Genomic DNA, 15,058 nt, shown 5'->3' on the forward strand with positions numbered 1-15,058 from the left:
ATAATATAAAAACTTGATAAAATTGTACATATAAATAAATAATAGTGACGTGGTGCTGATAAAATTAAAGATAAAGTGTGCGTTTAAAATATAAAGACTTACTATACATATAAATAAAATAGACATATTATATAACAAGTGCTCTTTACACAGCGTAATGTAATCTCTGTGTTACTGGTCTACTTGCTGTTCAGCAGTCTGATGGCTTGGGGGAAAAGCTATTTCAGAATCTGGCTGTTTTGCTCTTAATGCTGCGGAACCTCTTGCCGGAGTGCAGCAGGGAGAACAGAGCAAGGTGAGGATGAGTGGGGTCTTTCAAAATGTTCTGGGCTTTTGTCAGGCAGTGTTTCTGAGCGGTGTCTCTGATGGGAGGGAGAGAAACTCAGATGATCTTCTCTGCTGTCCTGACCACTCTCTGCAGAGACTTCCAGTCTTTGGCGTTGCAGTCTCTCGACCAGATGGAGATGGTCAGCACGCTCTCTATGGTTCCTCTGTAGAACGTGGTGAGGATGGGAGGGGAGAGCTGTGCAGGAAGTGTAGGCGCTGCTGTGCCTTCTTAAATAGTGATGTCGTGTGAGTGGACCAGGTCAGACTGCTTGTGATATGCAGCCCCAGGAACTTGGTGCTGTCTGTAGTCTTCACTGCTGTGCCGTTGATGTGGAGTGGTGGGTGACAGTGCTTTTTGTTCCTGAAGTCGACAATCATCTCTTTTGTTTTATCGACATTCAGGATCAGGTTGTTGGTGTTACACCAGTCTGTCAGATGTTTCACCTCCTCCCTGTAGGCCTGTTCGTTGTTGTCCCTGATGAGTCCCACCACTGTTGTATCGTCCGCGTACTTTATGATGTGGTTGGTACTGAACCTGGAGCATAAACATAAGCGCTATCGATAAAAGTAGTAGTACCGTTAAAGCCTTAACGATACCCATCCCTATGTGGATGTCAGTTTTACACACATTCTGAGGCCGCCGTGCCTATGTTTTTGTTTTCACTGCTAATTTATGCTTATGTTCTATTAGTGCATTAAAAAATCATTAAAATCATTAATGAAGTTTCAGCTCAGACCCCAAGCTTAATATGTCTCCCCCTGGCCCACCTACATTTCTCCAGGCCCACCCACACAATAATTCCTGGCTACGCCACTGGTAGATAGTATAAGAAATGTGCAGAATTTGACAGTTTAATGGTGGAGGTACACACACATTGATAGATGTCTTGTAATGCACTGTTGAGGAACCTGCGACCCAAGTTTTTAATTCATTGCATAACAGTACTCGAGTTGAGGGGGGATGAGGGGGGATGGCATCCCCCCTGAAATAAAAACGGTCAAAATCATCCCCCTTCTAAAACTGCCATTCCCCCTTTCCATCCCTTTATGTAATTTTATCAATGAACGTGGCACTGGTATTACTGCTATTTCAACATTAATTTTGCGCATTTTGAGTAAAATACTGTGAGCGAGTGAGCACGCACACACGCAATGAAATTTTTACCAAGTCACTGACGCTATACAATGCGAGTGCCCTAGAGGGCGCCAGAGCGCCGTGATGCGCCTGTTTGATCGATGCCAGAAGCGCAGGTAACGGTCATCACAAAGGCCAAGTGACCAGGAGGACAACGCGATCTGAGGGACTTCATATTTAAAAATACTAAAAATAACATTTCAGGTAAGTCAAGAGTCAGTAATCTTAGTCATTACTCATTACTTTAGTCACCAAAGGTGGAATCTATGGACATAAGCAGCAATAACAACTTAGTTTGGAGTTTAGCTACGTTTTTCTCTCGTGTTAGCTAGCTGGTAAGACTCAAAACTGTTGATGAAATGATACCACCAGCACCAGAAGAGCTGAAACCCCTCCTTCAAGCAGTGAACACTCTGGTCATCTCCACAGCTGAGTGTGAACGTGGGTTTAGTCAGATGAATATTTTAACCACAACTAGAAGCTCCCTAGAGGTAAAAAGCATGTCAGCCTTGCTTTTCATCAAGTGTGTTGGCCCTCCACTGAACAAGTTCCGAACTTCAGACCAGATGTATATGTCAAGACTTGGCTTCAAAGCCATTGCTTAGCTAACAATCCGAAAGCAAGAGCCAGAAAAATTGAGACCAAAAAGCATGATTATGAAAATCTTTGGAAACTTCTATGAGATGGGGGAGAGTGGAGTAGGCAGCCATTGACAACATTGGTCCTATTTTGTATTATCTGTATAATCTTTTAATATATTTTCATATTTTGTAAACAATTTCAATTTGCACTTAATGCCCTGTTAAAAAAAGTAACATTGGGAATGTTAACATAAAATATTTGTATTTGAACTGCAATAAAATGATGACGGATCAATATTTTTCTAATTTTTTCCTCAAATTTTCATGAAGTGTTTAATTTACATAATGATTTAATTACGATAACAATGTAACCCTTTAGATAACAGTTTTGATCGTATACCAGTAACTGCTTTTTTGAAAAAATACACTATAATTCAATATTCTAAAAACTATTTTGACTTTATTATTAGTATAATCAGTTGGTCCATCTGAATAATAAATGAGGGACTGTTAACCTACAAGATTTGTACCATATACTTCCATTATAACCACATTTTTGTATCCCCTCCCCCCCTTTCAATTAAAGTGAAAAAAGATTTTGCACTAATTGTCCTCTGCATTTGACCCTAAATGTTAGTGGTGCCATGGCAGCCCGGGGACCGACTCTAATTCTGAGGTGCCTTGGTCAAGAGCAATGAAAGGAGTATCTGAACATCCATAACATGCATGTTGTTTTAGGAGTATAATAATTATCTTTATGCTGGTTGGTCTCCCACCCTCGGCGGGTTATCAGCACAAATTATGTCCCCATAAAATCCACCATCCCCCCTGATTTTTTTTTACAACTTGAGTACTCTCTACACCGTAGTTGTGTATATCATATGTCAATAAACCTTAGAAATTCTTGAAATCTTGAAAGGGATGTGCAAATTAGCCATTATATACAGTTTTTAATGAACTATTAGTAGAGAATAACGAGTAATGAATATGTTTTAGTCTTCTCAAGCATCAACTATCAAATACTGTATGTCGCCTGGCGCCTACGTCTGTTTCCCGTTACTTTATTTGGAAATTCAGTTCCTGACGGACTCCAAAAACGCCCAAGATTATAGAATTAAACAAATACATAAAAACAAGGATAATTGCAGGCACGATAATTGCAGGCACGAAACAGCACACTACCAATAGAAACACATTGCTTTTAAAATCGTTCTGTGTGACACGAAAAAAAGGGGCAAATCGTGTTGGTGAACACGAATCAATAGATTAAATGTCGTGACTATAACACGAAATGCCGTGAGACTGGGTTGTTGTGCTAGTGTTACCATTAGTTATTGACATTAGCAACTAGTTAATGGTAGCTAAGCTAAACTAAGAAAATGTTTTAAATGTTGCAGCTTAACATTTTCCAAATCTCTTAGCAGCTAGCTACAGTATAAACAAGATACAGCTTTCAACAGAGATAGCTTCTATTATGACAATCAGGTACATTTTAGAAGCACATTGGAAAACCTAGGTAAGAACATGTTGATTTTTAACATGAACTAACTAGTACACAGATATATCAAAATATTAGGATTGTATTCTTAACATTTGTGTTATTGATGGAGGTTGTGTCACATGGACGTGATACAATTATGAGACAAATACACTCCATACAACATCAGAAGGACACGTCTCTACTCACCCAGAGCCGTGCAGGTTCTGGTCCAGGCTCTTGTCATCTCATACCTTGACTTGTGCATCTCTCTCATGGCTGGTCAGACCTCTGCAGCTCATCCAGTATGCAGTATCGCTTTTCAACTCTCTGTCTACCAGTTGGTGTCCAAATCTGTGCCTTGAATGGATCAGGCTCCTTCTACATCCCATAAATAGTTAAAACATATCTAGCCTTCTCACTTTGCTTCCCATCGACTAATCGGCTTGCTTCTCCCTTAATGCGACTAGGATCTATGAATCAAAAACATGCATGCTTCCCATTGAACTCAGGACAGCATAGAGTCTACACATCTTTTGTTGCGGACTGAAAAAAACAACCTTTTTCGCCCGCACCTAGCCTTACATGTTTAAAATAAATCTCTATTCAGTACTCAATGTTCGACCTATTTGAAGCCAATGCAGTAGCACTTACAATGGTATTACAAGCTCATTTACTTGCAGCATTCTTTTTTATTCTTCAGTTCATCATTGTTGATTGCACTTGCACAATGTAATAATGTAATAACAATGGACATATTCAATCCATTAAGTATATGCGCAGTTTGTCAATTTATTTATTATTTATGATAAGCATGATAAGACACTAAACTGCTTAAATAATACAGTGTCATATATGTTATTTTGTGATAAGGAAAACAAGTGGTTCTCCACCATGGTGATGTACATGAGTCCTGGGCCTTGTTCTCTGCAGCTGGACACTATTGTCCAAGTTTATGGATGTTTTACATATTGCCCTTGGACTTTGTGCATTTCCTTCTAAAGAATAATGTGTCATCCCAACACTGAAGCTCTCATTCAATCTGCAGTCTAATTACAATATGGCCATGGTTATGGCAAATCACATTTAGCAACAAACAAACAAAAGCCAGATACACACAACCTTCAAGGACAGCAACGTCATCAGCCATCATCATCATCATAGCCTTTATTCTGAGAATCAGGTACATTTAATTAGCACATTTGAGAACGTGCAAGCTTATGTACGTCCACATCAAATGCTGACGAGCTGTGAACTCAAACCAGATTGTGGACATTAGCCAGTAAGAAACAACTGGCGTATTAGTCCTCTCAGGTCTTATGCATGCAGACTAGGCAGCCAAATAAATGAAGCAGAGTCCATAATGCTCAGCTCACCTTACGATTGCACAGCAGCGGTTAAAATCAACAGTCAGCCTGCAGAGCCCCTGAAATGTCTGGACCTGCCAGCATGACAGTGATTGGACTATCGATGACTTGCCTGCACAAAATGTCAGGTAGCTTTTCTCACAGCCGATGTAGTATATATCTAGTAGCACTGGAGCGTGAACATCTAACTAAACTAACAGTCTGCCAGGGGCATGTACTTTTTATAAACACACACAAACAAGCCTTCTCACCCACCAACCAAAACATAAAAAGTTGTTACATTTTAATGAAGATTTTGGCAGCCGAAAGGGATAGTTCAGATGTTTTGAAGTTGTATGAGATCCATATTTGGTGTTTTACCTAGAAGAGGTGGCGATCACGGAAACTAAGCAGTGTATGGCTGAGTACGGGCAGCAGCAGCAATTCCGACTATTCAAGCCTTGATTACTTTATTAACTTCGAAAGACACCAGACCTCTTTGCCAAAAACATGTATTTTACTTCGCAAACCAAAGGGGTTGCTGGTGTGCCTGAATATTTACGTTTGTTTGAGTTCACGTGTGTCTTTGGTGTTTTTAAAGGGTTAGTTCGAATTCGCCAAGGTCACACAAAACGCCAACCAACTAACGGATCAAGCCAGCGTTTGACAAACACAGTTATTCTACCTTGTACTCGTCTACGTCTGGATGGATAAAGTGTGTTCACTTAGGTGCTGACTGACAGCAAGGTAAAGCATTGAAGTGTTAAACTAAAGACGATTCCTTTGGGCTGCTAAAATACATTTTGCCGCCGCTGTGTCCGCTTCATTACATTGCTTTGCTCCTGTGCCTCAACTCTAGTCTGTTCCTCCAAAATGAGGGACGTGGAGGTGGAGACCACAGAGAGTACACAGACTAGGGATAAGTACCTTAAATAACCCCATTTCATAACTAGCTTTTTTAATAAAAAGGTATAATTGCAAGGGGTTATTAAACTGCATCCTAGACTTCAAGCAGACAGACAAGTCCTGTCAACGATCTGGCAAACCATTTTCTCAAACAGGTTATTTTATGCCTCCTTGACTTTCTGTGGAACTTCATCTCTCAGTGAGGAGAGCCAGGCACTCCAAACTCCCTTGTGCTCTTTGTTCAAAGGGCTAAGGTTATAATCATTTCCCAGGCTATAGCACTCTCAGATGTTACAGTAATTGTTTCGCTGAGAAAACACATGCATCAATCCGAAGCTTACAAGATAACATTAAATGCAACGCAAGCACAGGAGAATCATTTGAGTATAGTTGCATTTTTCATGTTTCAAGGTCCTACTGAATCATTGATGTTATATGCTGACGCTCTGCATTGTAATTATAGGAGACACTGATCTTTGCTTACATTTCTGTCTTTTACGTATACAATTCTGGTTAAAGTCGTGGCAGACCTGCACACACCAGAATATTCGTGGAGAGCTCTTAAGCAAACTATTATTGTTTTTGATGCACAACTGAAATGTAAGCAGCTGGTTTAATCTCGGCGATGAGTTTCACAACACGGCCCAGGTCCCCATCCCACAGCGAGCCGGGGTCCACATCCACTCTGGGGACCCGAGCAGCAGATGTCTGACCAATTTGTGGACCACTTTGCAAACACTCGCTGTCAAAGCTCGGGCTAACAGTGCCTTGATTAGGCGGAATCATAACCTGCCCAACATGCTGCGCAGATCAGAGTGGAGCTCTAATTAAAAACCATCACTAAAAACATCCATCAGTCTGACAGAGAGGGAGTGAGACTGAGATGAGCAAGAGCCAAAACATTCCCAAAATGCAAGTGAGACTCCCAGTGATATTATTTATTCACAAGGATTGATTTCTAGACACTGCAGGTAGAGATAGATAGATAGATGGATACATAGATAGATGGATATATAGGTAGATGGATATATGGATACATATATGGATGACTTTACATTTGCAGCATTATCAATGATCTGTGCGGCTTTTTATGCACAAGTTCACACTTGAGTTGGAACACAGGAAGCAGCTGAGTGAAAGAGAGACAGAGAGACTTGGGAAGATATGCACCGTGTCTCACTGTTATTCAAAGGACATATAGAGGAAAGGCTTTCACAAATGTGCAGCCTCCTCCTCCCTCTGCTTTAATCCTCTCCATCCTTTATGCCTCAGTCTCTTCTTCTCCAGCCTCAGCCGGCACATTACATTGAGCTTTTTCTCCCTCTTTTTTTTCGGAAAATACAGCAGCATCTCGGGGGTAATTTATTCAGTGCAAATAGCGGATATAGTTGAGAGCCAGCAGATTTTTTTTGTGTCAGAGGTGCACGGATGAGCAGGCACGGACCGGTCCGGTGACTAATTGTCATAATAAGGCGCGCAAGTTCGCCAGCGACTCGGGCACGTTTTTTATTTATTTCTCCGTATTACCATGTAGCAGTGCCGCAGCGGGGAGATAATCGGGCGGAGGGAGCAGTTACAGAGAGAGGGAGAGAGAAAGGAGCACATGATCACACAGGCTACCCAGTCACTGATCAACTGGAGCATTCATAATTGCGCTGGCGACAACATATGGGAATACAACAAGGCGAGATTGTGGTCACACCTGCTTCTGGAGGACACCGGAGGACCCGTGCGGGGGGAAAAGGGCGGCCAGAATCTGAGGGACTTTGCATCAAACACAGCGGAGAGAAAGCGTGGCATCCGAACGAAGCTTCATCCGGTAGGTGAGCTTTGATTGATGTGCACCGACTGCCAATATGCCGTTCATCATCCGATCTGTCCAAAATATATAATAATAATGATGATCACCCGATCAATGTTTGATTACGATGGCACCAACAAGTATTTGACTCGTATTTGTCTCCTGGTTGAGGCTCGGTGCAAGAGATAATCAGGTCTGTGATTGAAACAATGCAATCGCCTCTTGATTGAGGAATCGTGTTTTATTGAATAACTGGCATACAGCTGCACATATAGGCAGTGGTTTCTGGATCCAGGGCCCAGTTTGGATATAAATCCAAAGAAAGGAGAAGAGACAATAATTAGGCTACATTTATCTGCAATAGGCAGTGAGGGGTATGAAAGAGAGAAAGCAGCATATTGAAGCAGCAACATGTAAGTTTCCTATTGTGATATTTTACATTTGTACTTTGTATTTAATGTCTGGATTAATTACAATTATTGGAGGGACCATCTAAGCAGTGCTTTCATTGACCATTCTGTGTACTGAAATACTCTATAGCCCAATATTCTGGTTTAGGTGAGGACTGTAAAGTTGGTGAGTTCTTCTGTATAACCTGAACGTGCACACACACCCCACCCCCACTGCCGGGTTCCCATTGAGTTATCTGACTTGTGGACAGAATGACTGCATATATTACTCCTGCAGCAGTGCCTCCCACCATGAATGCCCATTAAATTGCTATTAACTTGGTAAAACAGTTGAATGTAATAATGCCGCAGGCTGAAATCAAGACAACATGCAGTAAATCTAAACATGTAACATAGAAATGTTGTGCTTCAGAGCATCATGCCATGGGAAGTTCTCATGTGTGTCCACACAGAATGCTTCATCTGAATTTAAATGAAAAACGTGTCCTATTTTAACAGTTTTGCAGCATCTTGTTATGTGTGCAAACAAAGCAATGTTCCATCAATATAATCAATAGCTCTTTCAATCCCAAATTTCACACATACATGTCTGATTATGACGTCCAAGAACTACATTTCCAATGCAACTCATTTAATAATCCTTTTTGCTGAAGATCAGGATGAAGGTAGATGTGTCTTGAGAAACCTCAGAGGGGCACTTCACAGAAGCAAAACATAAGACTGATTATGAATCGTATGAATAAGGAACTGCAGAGACTTGAGACATGCCTGCTGCAATAACTTGATCTAACCTGTGCACATGACACGCGGGCGATAGACAAACAGATGGCATCTCCAGAGGAATTCATCTTGTGAAAGTTGGAAGAGATATTCTTGGATGGACTGCCCTCTGACTCGCTGGCAGTAATGATGGCATTCATGTTGAATGGCCTCGCTGATTACATTGCTCACTTTTAGGACCTGACCGTACCTTTTAAAACGAAAGTAAAAATCACTGTAGTTGCATTGTAACTGATGCTGCTGCTGCAGAGGGTTGCTGACTTCATTTGCAGGGCTTCATCATCTATCAATACATGTGCAGAAATTGTGATTTGCAATTGGTTGTCTATCTCAGGCACAATGCAGCCTCTTCAAGTTGTATTAGGCAATAACACAGTTATTGAAGAGGCCTGAGCAATAATTCAAAATGGTATTATATGTATTGTGCTGAAATCGTATATCCAGATATCTTTATATAGCCTACTATAGAGATAATGTTAAAAACACAAAAAAGAAAGCAATTTACTAATTTCTTAGAAAATCTGAATTGCCACTCAGTTCAATGCAATGAACATAAAGTGCATATTTGGAAATATTTTTTCAATATTTCTCTGTAATTTCACTTGAAATTGTCCTGTAATTTTACACTAAAGTTTTTAGTCTAATGAGAAACATTATGAGAAAATTGGAAAATATTGAATTCACACTGACTGGAGTACATATTATATAGGTTTTAGCAGTATTTCCGAAAATGTATTTTGTGCTGTATATCGTTATTGAGATATCAAATGACCTATAGCATGGAAGATTATACGCCATATAATCCAGCACGATCATTAAATAGTGTGGTTTTCTTATCCATTTGGTTGTAGTCCCATCAGGCACAATTAAGTGCAAGGTATTCGTGATGTAAGGGTCTTTGTGTGGCTTGGCTGCGTGTTATTTGCTAATTTGAAGTTATCCGTAGATAATGCGAGACCCCATTCGAGCATGGGGGTATGGATTTATCTGGAGAGAGCACATGGCGGTCCTGTTGGATTTGTGATGTGTTGCTGTTGTTCACAGTGACTGCACTACCGCTGTCTTTTTAATTACTTAAAGTCAATCAGGAGAGACTTATTTCTGAGGCAACGAATATGTATTGACATGTGCACAAGGTGATTGTGATTTGGCCCCATCATACAATATATTTTAAGTGGGAGGTGAAGCTGTAAGTAGAATAGGAAACCCCCCATTAGGTCTACACTGATGGTGATCGACCGTTATGAAATGAAGACAATGATGAAGATCTGGATTTGACGAGAAGTGGTTGAGCTCAACCTGGGCCTTGGATATGATGCAATATCAGCTTTTAATGACAGCTGATGGGAGCATATAGAAGAATAGATATAACAGAAGAGACACGATTGGATATTGGAGATCATGGCTAAATGTAATTGGTTAACTAAAGGAGTGAAAGCCCGTAATCAGCTGATTAGATGCAGCTGCAGTAGTAAGAGGGAGAAAAGAGAATGAATGAACTAGGCTTCATTCCATCAAAGGAAAAAAACAGATTTGTTAAAGAAAATTGTCAGATTTAATAATGTATTTGGTAAGCAGCTATGTAATAGGTGGCATAATATATAGGCAGCCATTCATTATTGTGTCTTTGGATAATGGCCACCTCGCTGTGACTGTAGCAGATCAGAGACTCATGTTGTTGCTGCCAGTGGTAAGCCAGTCTCAAATCATTAGGGCTACTTGCAATTGGCTGTTAAAGTAAGTTAACATTAAAACATGCATCAAAGATTTAACAGACAGACACAAATGAAATGATGCTTTGTTTCACCTTTTTCCTTCTTGTTACAAAACTGATTCAGATAGCACTGATGACCAAGCTAGCTGCCCTCAGCTGCAGCACTTTTTGCTCATACAGGAAATATGTGAACTCTCTGTCCATAAAACATAACGGCGTACCCATTATATTCATGACAGCACAGTCATTATAGGAGCGACAGCCTTCCCGCTGCCCATTTTTGCCATTACAGCTGAAAAATTGATGGTTTGCAGTGTCTGTGGTGGGCAGTCAGTGGAAACCTGTCAGAACAGACTGGAGGTGGACTGAGAAGCAGGATTAAAACAGCTCGTGAAAAATAAAGTTCAGATTGATTTGGATGGAAAGCACCAGTGTTAACTCATTGCAATATAATGATGGGCGACTGTGAGTGTGTGTGTCTTTATGACAAGCGAAGGCAGTAAAGTGCCAAGCTCCAATGTATTTGGATCAGCGGTTCTGTAGAGAATTTGGTTAGCGCATCTGCTATAGATGCGCATCATAATCCACACAACAGCGCCGCCACATCGCTAACGATACGATCGCTAACTATGTTTTCTTTTTCTCCCGTGTTGCAGTACCACTCTCTGCCTGTACGGTTACTAATGCGTTGGCGCTGTATTACCAAAACACAAATAACGCTCTGATATTGACGGATGTTTAATTTAAATATCTGGCTCTTTCTTGACTTAATCCAAGAGGAATTGGGGCAGGAATGCAGGACATGTGTCTTTGGGACGACCATTTACTGTATATAAAAAGACAACCCAGACAACTCGCCTCTTTTTATCTTTTCAAATTTGCTCATCCATTAAAAAATGTAACTTGGTGACCCCTGGAGATAAAAATCTGTATCTTTCTTATCCTATGTTTTGAAGAAATATTAGTTTTAACTGATACTGTCACGATCTGTCTTTGTGGTGTTTTGTCTTGTCTATATCTGTTTTTGGTTTTCTGTCTGCGTTGTGTTGTGTCTTGTTTGGATTTGTCTGTGGTTCCCTGTCATTAGTTTCCCTGGTGTGTCTGATTACCCGATTGTGTTCACCTGGTGTCCCTGTGTTTTCTCCTCCCTCCTCACCTGTGTCTTGTTTGTGTGATTAGTCTTGTGTGTATTTAAGTTCTGGTTTTTCTGTCTGTCTTTGTCGGTTCGTCTTTTGTCATGACTAGTTCGTCGGTGAGTGTTCTGTTTTGTCTTTGTTGTTCACCTAGCCTTGAAATAAAGGAATTTGCACTTTAATCTGCATTTGGGTCCTACCTGCTTCACATACCGTGACAGTACGAACCGACCACATTATGGACCCAGCAGACTCAGCCCTTTTGATGCGACAGGCGGAAAGTCTTGGATACTCTCTGGAGTACATTTTTTATACATGGAAAGGCGCCTCATCTAGACGGGGTAGAGAGGCTGCTTTGAAGGAGGCACGTCAGGAGGTTGCTCGCAAGCCCTGGCTCTGGAGCTTGTTGCCCGAGTGGCTTAGGGTTTTCTCACGTAGCCCTGAGTACCAGGCTTCATGTTCTGACCCTTTCCTGGGGTCTGGTCTGGCGTTTGGAGGTCCACGAAGCCTCCAAAAGACTCCTAAAGGACGAAAGGCCAGGGTTCCAGCGCCAGTTCCGGCTCCAGTGCCGGACCCAGCAGCCATGGTTCCGTGCTCCAGTACCATCCCACATAGCCATGGTACCGTGCTCCAGTACCACCCCACACAGCCATGGATCCATGTTCCGGTTCCTTGCCCAGCAGCCATGGTTCCGGCTCCAGTGCCGGCCTCAGCAGCCATGTTACCGGCTCCAAAACCGGCCCACACAGCCATGATTCAGGCTTCAGCTCCGGACCTTACAGCCATGTTTCCGGCTCCAGAACTGGATCTTACAACCGTGGTCCCTGCACCAGAGCTGGCCCATACAGTCATGGTCCCGACTCCAGCACCTCGTCTCCTGCTGGCTCCCCAGCCGACGCCAGCTCCCGAGTTTTGTCGGCGTACCGGCCGACTCCAGCACCTCGTCTCCTGTTGGCTCTCCAGCCAACACCAGCTCCCCGAGTCTTGTCGGCGTACCGGCCGACTCCAGCACCTCGTCTCCTGCTGGCTCCCCAGCCGACGCCAGCTCCCCGAGTCTTGTCGGCGTACCGGCCGACTCCAGCACCTCGTCTCCTGCTGGCTCCCCAGCCGACGCCAGCTCCCCGAGTCTTGTCGGCGTACCGGCCGACTCCAGCACCTCGTCTCCTGCTGGCTCCCCAGACGACGCCAGCTCCCTGTGTCCTGTCGGCGTACCGACCGACACAAGTTCCCTCTCAAGTCCCCTCTCCAGTTCCTACCCGAGTCCCCTCTCCAGTTCCTACCCGAGTCCCCTCTCCAGTTCCTACCCGAGTCCCCTCTCCAGTTCCTACCCGAGTCCCCTCTCCAGTTCCTACCCGAGTCCCCTCTCCAGTTCCTATCCGACTCCCCTCTCCAGTTCCTACCCGAGTCCCCTCTCCAGTTCCTACCCGAGTCCCCTCTCCAGTTCCTACCCGAGTCCCCTCTCGAGTCCCCTCTCCAGTCCCCTCTCGAGTCCCTTCTCGAGTCCCTTCTCGAGTCCCCTCTCGAGTCCCCTCTCCAGTCCCCTCTCCAGTCCCTTCTCGAGTCCCCTCTCAAGTCTCCTCTCCAGTTCCCTCTCCAGTTCCCTCTCAGGTCCCCTCTCGAGTCCCCTCTCGAGTCCCCTCTCTAGTCACCTCTCAAGTTCCTACCCGAGTCCCCTCTCGAGTTCCCTCTCGAGTCCCCTCTCGAGTTCCCTCTCCAGTTCCCTCTCGAGTTCCCTCCTTTAGTCCCTCCTTTAGTCCCCTCTCTAGTCCCTCCTCTAGTTCCCCTCACGAGTTCCCTTCTCTAGTCCCTCCTTTAGTCCCTCCTCTAGTCCCCTCTCTAGTTCCCCTCTCGAGTCCCCTCTCGAGTTCCCCCTTGGTTCCCCTCTCGAGTCTCCTCTCGAGTCCCCTCTCGAGTCACGTCTCAAGTCCCTACCCAATGTCCTGATCCGTTGGAGGTTCCGCTGGGGGTCCTGCCAACTCCATGTCCTGTCCCGTTGGAGGCCCCGTCGACTACTCCTCTGCTGGGGGTCCTACCAATCGTATGTCTGTCCCGTTGGAGGTCCCGCCGTCTACTCTCCTGCCGGGGGTCCTGCCAGCTCCTTGTCCTGTCTCGTTGGAGGTCCCGCCAACTACTCTCCTGCTGGGGGTCCTGCCAACCCTTTGTCCTGTGCCGTTGGAGGCCCCGCCGACTACTCTCCTGCCGGGGGTCCTGCCAACCCTTTGTCCTGTCCCGTTGGAGGTCCCGCCGTCTACTCTCCTGCCGGGGGTCCTGCTAACCCTTTGTCCTGTGCCATTGGAGGCCCCGCCGACTACTCTCCTGCCGGGGGTCCTACCAACCCCTTGTCCTGTTCCATTGGAGGCCCCGCCATCCTCTGTCTCGCCGGGGGTCCTGCCAATCCCGTGTCCTGGTCCTCTTCCGTGGGGGATCCTGCCGAGGCCTGTCCCACCAGCTCCGGTTCCTGTCCGGCCGACACCGGGTCCTGCCCGGCCTCCGGAGCTCTCTGGTCTTCGCCCTCGATCCCGGCCCCCTGAGAGCCGCGGTCTTCGCCCTCGATCCCGGCCCCCTGACTCTTCCTGCCGCTGCCCTCGTCCTCGAGCCCGGCCCCCTGACTCTTCCTGCCGCTGCCTTCGCCCTCATGCTCGGCCGCCCGAGTCCCCCACCTTAGACTCTGCCTTGCCCCCGGGCCGTCCGCCCGAATCCCTTCCTGGTCCTCTGCTGTGCCTCTGGGCCTGTCAGCTCAGTCCCGTCCTCCTGACCCCCTCCACCCACCCTTGTGGCCTAGTGATACGTCCCTCCTCCGGACCCCCTCCACCCACCCTGCTTGAGGTTTTGGACTTTTGTGGGGGTTTTTTTTGGGACGTCTGGGATCCGTCCATTGAGGGGGGGGGGGGTACTGTCACGATCTGTCTTTGTGGTGTTTTGTCTATATCTGTTTTTGGTTTTCTGTCTGCGTTGTGTTGTGTCTTGTTTGGATCTGTCTGTGGTTCCCTGTCGTTAGTTTCCCTGGTGTGTCTAATTTACCCGATTGTGTGAACCTGGTGTCCCTGTGTTTTCTCCTCCCTCCTCACCTGTGTCTTGTTTGTGTGATTAGTCTTGTGTGTATTTAAGTTCTGGTTTTTCTGTCTGTCTTTGTCGGTTCGTCTTTTGTCATGACTAGTTCGTCGGTGAGTGTTCTGTTTTGTCTTTGTTGTTCACCTAGCCTTGAAATAATTTAATCTGCATTTGGGTCCTACCTGCTTCACATACCGTGACAGATACAACAAAGCTGAGACACAAGAATACTAGTTTTACCCAGTAACACAATGCAACACAAATGAGCAAGTATTCAAATGAAAAGAACAAATGCTCTCATAGTCTTTTACGCAATAGAAGACAGTTTCAACCTTTTAAGAGATTGAATTATTGCAAAATGCCTGTGGCAATGCTCCACATCTTATTAAGTTATTTG

The 15,058-nt window shown here is 44.6% G+C and overlaps 1 protein-coding gene across 2 annotated transcripts in view; it reads left to right on the plus strand.

Annotated features, from left to right (window-relative positions):
* Positions 1 to 7,085: 7,085 nt before the first annotated feature.
* Positions 7,086 to 15,058, plus strand: part of flrt1a (fibronectin leucine rich transmembrane protein 1a) — a 55,271-nt gene continuing 47,298 nt past the window's right edge. The window contains exon 1 of one of the 2 annotated variants that reach the window (XM_034226572.1): positions 7,086 to 7,595. The gene's annotated coding sequence lies outside the window, so the exon portion shown is untranslated. The remainder of the gene's footprint in view (positions 7,596 to 15,058) is intronic. The other variant, XM_034226571.1, reaches the window with a different exon arrangement.

Source organism: Gymnodraco acuticeps, unplaced genomic scaffold (genome assembly GCF_902827175.1).
Source record: "Gymnodraco acuticeps unplaced genomic scaffold, fGymAcu1.1, whole genome shotgun sequence".
NCBI classification, from domain to species: Eukaryota; Metazoa; Chordata; class Actinopteri; order Perciformes; family Bathydraconidae; genus Gymnodraco; species Gymnodraco acuticeps.